Here is a 9,082-nt window from a genome sequence, read left to right on the forward strand (position 1 = left end):
TTAGTGTCCTAAGTTTTCATAACTGGGACCATAATTGCCTACCGTCTGTAAGCTGTTAGTGTCTTAACGACCGTTCCACAGGTGCATGTTCATTCATTGTTTATGGTTCATTGAACAAGCATGGGGGAACAGTGTTTAAACCCTTTACAATGAAGATCTGTGAAGTTATTTGGATGTTTATGAATTATCTTTGAAAGACAGGGTCCTGAAAAAGGGACGTTTCTTTTTTTTTGCCGAGTTTATTATGACCACATTGAAAGATGAGAGTCTCTAGGAGAACATGATGGTGTTCTCTGTTTTCCTCTCGGACGCCCTCAAGCCTCAGAACCAGTTTTAAAATGAATGGAAGTATAAATGGAGATATTTTAGTGCCTAAACTAAGGCGATAAATACATTGTAAAAAGATACACGTCTCCTGATCGTTCTTATCTCTCTCAGATAGAGGACAGACACTCCAGAACGGACTTCCTTTAGATGTTTCCTTTTGACGTTAACACTCCAGAACGGACTTCCTTTAGATGTTTCCTTTTGACGTTAACACTCCAGAACGGACTTCCTTTAGATGTTTCCTTTTGACGTTAACACTCCAGAACGGACTTCCTTTAGATTTTTCCTTTTGACGTTAACACTCCAGAACGGACTTCCTTTAGATGTTTCCTTTTGACGTTAACACTCCAGAACGGACTTCCTTTAGATGTTTCCTTTTGACGTTGTGATACGAAACCAAAGTTTTACAAGGCAAAACATTTGCGGTGGTTCAAGGTAGATGATGGAAACTGGCCGCTTGAGTTATATTTCAGGAGTTAATTTCTCCTGTGTTTTCCATCTTACTGGCTTACTTTGTGTCCGGCAGAGATGTTTACATTAAGCAGAGAAGAAGAGATGAATCGACAGGGGTAATTTGGTAAAATCCCTTCCACCAATCAAGGATTTTTTGTATGGAGGTCAATGAAAGAGTGGTGAATTTGGTCGGAAAAAAATCCTATGGCTGATTTGCTGCATGTGGTTTATTTGATCAAATAGAAGTTTTGTAGTGATCCGGTTGTTACACGTGTACTGATATGAATTGGACACATGACAGCCCGGCAACTTCATATCGGAATATATCTTTTTTAAATAGGATTTTAAATCTAACCTTAACCAGTCTGCTAACCTTGTGCCTAAGCATGACCTTAAATTAAGACCAAAAAGATAAGTTGTTTTTATTCATTTTTATGATATAGCAAATTTAGACTTTGTGGCCTTGGTAACTAGCGGAAACCGGTATGCCTGTTTTTCACATGCGTGTATCTGCCCTGTCATTGGCTAGAATGCTCCCACCTGATCTGCCCTCTCATTGGCTAGAAGGCTCACACCTGATCTGCCCTCTCATTGGCTAGAAGGCTCACACCTGATCTGCCCTCTCATTGGCTAGAAGGCTCACACCTGATCTGCCCTCTCATTGGCTAGAATGCTCACACCTGATCTGCCCTCTCATTGGCTAGAAGGCTCACACCTGATCTGCCCTCTCATTGGCTAGAAGGCTCACACCTGATCTGCCCTCTCATTGGCTAGAAGGCTCACACCTGATCTGCTCTCACATTGGCTAGAATGCTCCCACCTGATCTTGCCTCCTCTCAACTGCCTTCCATTTTTGAAGACATTTATTTTAATTGATATAGCAGCCACTATAGTACCTGGTCAATATAATGGATAATCTGATACAGCAGCCACTATAGTACCTGGTCAATATAATGGATAATCTGATACAGCAGCCACTATAGTACCTGGTCAATATAATGGATAATCTGATACAGCAGCCACTATAGTACCTGGTCAATATAATGGATAATCTGATACAGCAGCCACTATAGTACCTGGTCAATATAATGGATAATCTGATACAGCAGCCACTATAGTACCTGGTCAATATAATGGGTAATCTGATACAGCAGCCACTATAGTACCTGGTCAATATAATGGGTAATCTGATACAGCAGCCACTATAGTACCTGGTCAATATAATGGGTAATCTGATAGAGCAGCCACTATAGTACCTGGTCAATATAATGGATAATCTGATATAGCAGCCACTATAGTACCTGGTCAATATAATGGATAATCTGATACAGCAGCCACTATAGTACCTGGTCAATATAATGGATAATCTGATACAGCAGCCACTATAGTACCTGGTCAATATAATGGATAATCTGATACAGCAGCCACTATAGTACCTGGTCAATATAATGGATAATCTGATACAGCAGCCACTATAGTACCTGGTCAATATAATGGATAATCTGATAGAGCCTATACTATAGTACCTGGTCAATATAATGGATAATCTGATATAGCAGCCACTATAGTACCTGGTCAATATAATGGATAATCTGATACAGCAGCCACTATAGTACCTGGTCAATATAATGGGTAATCTGATACAGCAGCCACTATAGTACCTGGTCAATATAATGGGTAATCTGATACAGCAGCCACTATAGTACCTGGTCAATATAATGGGTAATCTGATAGAGCAGCCACTATAGTACCTGGTCAATATAATGGGTAATCTGATACAGCAGCCACTATAGTACCTGGTCAATATAATGGATAATCTGATACAGCCTATACTATAGTACCTGGTCAATATAATGGATAATCTGATATAGCAGCCACTATAGTACCTGGTCAATATAATGGATAATCTGATACAGCAGCCACTATAGTACCTGGTCAATATAATGGATAATCTGATACAGCAGCCACTATAGTACCTGGTCAATATAATGGATAATCTGATACAGCAGCCACTATAGTACCTGGTCAATATAATGGATAATCTGATATAGCAGCCACTATAGTACCTGGTCTATATAATGGATAATCTGATACAGCAGCCACTATAGTACCTGGTCAATATAATGGATAATCTGATACAGCAGCCACTATAGTACCTGGTCAATATAATGGGTAATCTGATACAGCCGATACTATAGTACCTGGTCAATATAATGGATAATCTGATACAGCAGCCACTATAGTACCTGGTCAATATAATGGATAATCTGATAGAGCAGCCACTATAGTACCTGGTCAATATAATGGATAATCTGATACAGCAGCCACTATAGTACCTGGTCAATATAATGGATAATCTGATACAGCAGCCACTATAGTACCTGGTCAATATAATGGGTAATCTGATACAGCAGCCACTATAGTACCTGGTCAATATAATGGGTAATCTGATACAGCAGCCACTATAGTACCTGGTCAATATAATGGATAATCTGATACAGCAGCCACTATAGTACCTGATCAATATAATGGATAATCTGATACAGCAGCCACTATAGTACCTGGTCAATATAATGGATAATCTGATATAGCAGCCACTATAGTACCTGGTCAATATAATGGATAATCTGATACAGCAGCCACTATAGTACCTGGTCAATATAATGGATAATCTGATACAGCCTATACTATAGTACCTGGTCAATATAATGGGTAATCTGATACAGCAGCCACTATAGTACCTGGTCAATATAATGGGTAATCTGATACAGCAGCCACTATAGTACCTGGTCAATATAATGGATAATCTGATACAGCAGCCACTATAGTACCTGGTCAATATAATGGATAATCTGATATAGCAGCCACTATAGTACCTGGTCAATATAATGGATAATCTGATATAGCAGCCACTATAGTACCTGGTCAATATAATGGATAATCTGATACAGCCTATACTATAGTACCTGGTCAATATAATGGGTAATCTGATACAGCAGCCACTATAGTACCTGGTCAATATAATGGGTAATCTGATACAGCAGCCACTATAGTACCTGGTCAATATAATGGATAATCTGATACAGCAGCCACTATAGTACCTGGTCAATATAATGGATAATCTGATACAGCAGCCACTATAGTACCTGGTCAATATAATGGATAATCTGATATAGCAGCCACTATAGTACCTGGTCAATATAATGGATAATCTGATATAGCAGCCACTATAGTACCTGGTCAATATAATGGGTAATCTGATAGAGCAGCCACTATAGTACCTGGTCAATATAATGGATAATCTGATAGAGCAGCCACTATAGTACCTGGTCAATATAATGGATCATCTGATATAACCTATCTATAGTACCTGGTCAATATAATGGATAATCTGATATAGCAGCCACTATAGTACCTGGTCATTATAATGGGTAATCTGATACAGCAGCCACTATAGTACCTGGTCAATATAATGGATAATCTGATACAGCAGCCACTATAGTACCTGGTCAATATAATGGGTAATCTGATACAGCAGCCACTATAGTACCTGATCAATATAATGGGTAATCTGATATAGCAGCCACTATAGTACCTGGTCAATATAATGGGTAATCTGATACAGCAGCCACTAAAGTACCTGGTCAATATAATGGATAATCTGATACAGCAGCCACTATAGTACCTGGTCAATATAATGGATAATCTGATATAGCAGCCACTATAGTACCTGGTCAATATAATGGATAATCTGATAGAGCCTATACTATAGTACCTGGTCAATATAATGGATAATCTGATACAGCAGCCACTATAGTACCTGGTCAATATAATGGATAATCTGATACAGCAGCCACTATAGTACCTGGTCAATATAATGGATAATCTGATAGAGCAGCCACTATAGTACCTGGTCAATATAATGGACAATCTGATAGAGCAGCCACTATAGTACCTGGTCAATATAATGGATAATCTGATACAGCAGCCACTATAGTACCTGGTCAATATAATGGATAATCTGATACAGCAGCCACTATAGTACCTGGTCAATATAATGGATAATCTGATATAGCAGCCACTATAGTACCTGGTCAATATAATGGATAATCTGATACAGCAGCCACTATAGTACCTGATCAATATAATGGATAATCTGATACAGCAGCCACTATAGTACCTGGTCAATATAATGGATAATCTGATATAGCAGCCACTATAGTACCTGGTCAATATAATGGATAATCTGATACAGCAGCCACTATAGTACCTGGTCAATATAATGGATAATCTGATAGAGCCTATACTATAGTACCTGGTCAATATAATGGGTAATCTGATATAGCAGCCACTATAGTACCTGGTCAATATAATGGATAATCTGATATAGCAGCCACTATAGTACCTGGTCAATATAATGGGTAATCTGATACAGCAGCCACTATAGTACCTGGTCAATATAATGGATAATCTGATATAGCAGCCACTATAGTACCTGGTCAATATAATGGATAATCTGATACAGCAGCCACTATAGTACCTGGTCAATATAATGGATAATCTGATACAGCAGCCACTATAGTACCTGGTCAATATAATGGATAATCTGATACAGCAGCCACTATAGTACCTGGTCAATATAATGGATAATCTGATACAGCAGCCACTATAGTACCTGGTCAATATAATGGATAATCTGATACAGCAGCCACTATAGTACCTGGTCAATATAATGGATAATCTGATACAGCAGCCACTATAGTACCTGGTCAATATAATGGATAATCTGATATAGCAGCCACTATAGTACCTATTCAATATAATGGATAATCTGATACAGCAGCCACTATAGTACCTGATCAATATAATGGATAATCTGATATAGCAGCCACTATAGTACCTGGTCAATATAATGGGTAATCTGATACAGCAGCCACTATAGTACCTGGTCAATATAATGGATAATCTGATAGTGGAGCCACTATAGTACCTGGTCAATATAATATAATATAGGAGGAGAACTAACGCGGCAGGTTAGGAGGAGAACTAACACGGCAGGTTAGGAGGAGAACTAACACGGCAGGTTAGGAGGAGAACTAACACGGCAGGATAGGAGGAGAACTAACACGGCAGGATAGGAGGAGAACTAACACGGCAGGATAGGAGGAGAACTAACACGGCAGGATAGGAGGAGAACTAACACGGCAGGATAGGAGGAGAACTAAGGGAGCAGGTTAAGAGGAGAACTAACACGGCAGGATAGGAGGAGAACTAACACGGCAGGATAGGAGGAGAACTAACACGGCAGGTTAAGAGGAGAACTAACACTAACACAGGAGACTGAGGTTAAATTTAGGAAAGGGTTAGGCTTAGCTAAAGTGCTACATTTGTTAACATGTGTTGTCCCCAACTCAACCACTAGATGGAGCTGTAGGCCTACAGCTCCACTCCATCAAGCCACAACCGTAGAAACATAAAAAAAAACATCTATGGAGACAAATCATCAGTATCACAACACCGGAATGCAACATCCATCCACTTTATATCAGCACATCTGTAACAGCCTAAACATTACAAACCTTCTATTAGATCTAATAAGCCTCACGGAACTCCACACTCTCATAGAACTTGTTCTCACCTGGCCTACCTGGTTAAATAAAGGTGTTCTCACCTGGCCTACCTGGTTAAATAAAGGTGTTCTCACCTGGCCTACCTGGTTAAATAAAGGTGTTCTCACCTGGCCTACCTGGTTAAATAAAGGTGTTCTCACCTGGCCTACCTGGTTAAATAAAGGTGTTCTCACCTGGCCTACCTGGTTAAATAAAAGGGGAAATTTATACAAAGAAAAGACCTCCATACAAAAAAAGGGGGCTCATCACACAAGGACAGATTTAGGGCGGAGTAGATCCTCTCACTTCGCCTGTTCCTCTCTGTCTCTTCCCCAACTGACCGCAGAAACTTCTCCAGACATGTATCAGAGAAGAAGATGCGATGCGAGAGATGTTACTCAGCGCAAACTCTGTCCACGAAAATTATACACAAAAAAAAGGGCTTATCTCACAAGGACAGATTTAGGGCGGAGTAGATCCTCTATCCTGTTGTCATAGAGATGGAGGACTCATGGATATAATCTGTTTCAGCATGGACATTGCTCTTGAGGCCTCCCACCATTTTAAAGTAGTCAACTGGGTAGGGATTCCTATGAGTTGGGAGCAATCAGCCAATGAAGAAGAAAATGTACTACTTTAAAAATGGAGATTTCCTCAATGGCACTGCCCATGCTGTCACAGAGGCTATAATGGCTAGATGGTCTCACCGGATCTCACCTCCTCCCGCCTGCCTTCCATCTTTGAGGCCATGCATTTCCATTGTTGGAGTGGTCACTTGAGTATCTTCTCAATATAATAGACAATCTTTGCTTGCATGCAGGAACATTATGGGAGGGAACATGTCTGTCTAGGGAGACTAGTGATGAACAAGTTGGGCCTATTTGAAACGTCACCAACTCCTGGCAACATTTACCAGACAATATATAGAAGGAAAAACTAACTGAACATAATTTATGATGGTTTATATTTTATTTTTGTTTTGGAATCAATGATTATAGTTTGAATTTTTCAAATTACTTTCTTAATTATTTTAGTTTCAGATTTGGTAACATAATTACGACTTTTAATCATTTAATAATGAATAAATACAAATGTATATCAGTAACCCACAACCATACCCCTTTCTCCTGCACAAATGAAATAGCAATTTTCTAACTCTAACTTTCTGCAATTCAAAGAAAACATTTTCAGTTTTACAGATAATTCTACTCGCGTTGCCATGGGGACATGTTGCCATGGGGTGGAGGCAAATTTGACCAGCTTTTAATATGTTAACTGATGATCAACGGGCCCCATCCCGGTTGGTAATTCAACCATGCTTACTACAACTTTAGCCGCTAGACTAATTTACCAATCTAAAAAACATGTAGCTAACATTGGCTAATAGACTGACTGCTGATGCTCAACCACATTTACACACTGCACTGTGTGTTTTCTATTATTATACCGGTCAACAGGAAAACAATGTTTTTTATTATTGGTACCGGGCCGCCAGCTGCCCATCCCTGGTTGAGTGAATAGACCCATGCACTGATTGAGTTCATTTGAGTTGCGATCCGTTTATCTCGTCCGGCGCACCGGGGTTTTCATTCTGAGAAAAGGCGTGCTGATGATTCAACCCGTGGTTCACAACGCGCATAGATGAGCCGGTGACGTAATATCGAGCGCATCTGCAGTTCGCCAAACGGACCACCGCCTTCCTGATCTGTCGTCAGAAAGCTTTAAACTTAATATTTGATTTAGCCTCACATTTAAATAGTTTATATGCACATTGTTGAACTTCACAATTACTTGACGAGACAGACTATTTTATTTAATGACAGCTTTACAGAATTCCGATGCACGTCTTCTTTCAGGAAGTGAAAGTAAGCCAGTTTCCAGTTCTTTTGTGCGTATAATAATCACCTTAATAATGTGCTGTCAATCGCCGATAACAATAATACCATACCTCATAGCCCTGTAGCCTATATCACATCACATCGGATCTTATTGAATAAGCTTATCACTATTAATCAACACCAATGCAAATAAGACTAAAATAATCATTCTTGAAAGTTTAAATCAATATCGTAATAACATGGCGGATGTCTTACCCCCTAAATCATCACTCTCTCGAGTTCTACATAAAATTGTAAAAGAACGCTACAAACCTTTTAAACATTCCTCTTGGTCGACAACGTTCTTCCTCCTCTTCTTCTTCTGTGGGGTTTATGGAGGACTGCGCCCCAAAAGGTGTATTGCCGCCACCAACTGGACGGTTTGAAACAAAAAATTAAAAATAAAATCAATGCGTAACAGTGAAACTAACTTCATCCACCCTAATAAAAATAGTATATTGCCAAAACAAACACAACTCCCACTTCATTGTTGTAGTTCTCCATATATCCCTTCTCAGGCTCTAGGATCTGAGAGGGTGGTACGGCTCTAGGATCTGAGAGGGTGGTACGGCTCTAGGATCTGAGAGGGTGGTACGGTTCTAGGATCTGAGAGGGTGGTACGGCTCGAGGGTGGTACGGCTCTAGGACCTGAGAGGGTGGTACGGCTCTAGGATCTGAGAGGGTGGTACGGTTCTAGGATCTGAGAGGGTGGTACGGCTCGAGGGTGGTACGGCTCTAGGACCTGAGAGGGTGGTGCGGCTCTAGGATCTGAGAGGGTGGTACAGCTCGAGGACCTGAGAAGGTGGTACGGCTCTA

At 40.1% G+C, this 9,082-nt stretch overlaps 1 protein-coding gene across 1 annotated transcript in view; it reads right to left on the bottom strand.

The window, feature by feature from the left end:
• The window catches only part of LOC110530284 (protein NLRC3-like), a 31,632-nt gene extending 22,993 nt beyond the window's left edge, over positions 1-8,639 (bottom strand). Inside the window, exon 1 of the mRNA XM_090209850.1 lies at positions 8,540-8,639. The gene's annotated coding sequence lies outside the window, so the exon portion shown is untranslated. The remainder of the gene's footprint in view (positions 1-8,539) is intronic.
• Between the last annotated feature and the right edge of the window lie 443 nt (positions 8,640-9,082).

The sequence above is a fragment of the Oncorhynchus mykiss genome, chromosome 19, assembly GCF_057628025.1.
Source record: "Oncorhynchus mykiss isolate SJ-2025 chromosome 19, ASM5762802v1, whole genome shotgun sequence".
Lineage (NCBI taxonomy): Eukaryota > Metazoa > Chordata > Actinopteri > Salmoniformes > Salmonidae > Oncorhynchus > Oncorhynchus mykiss.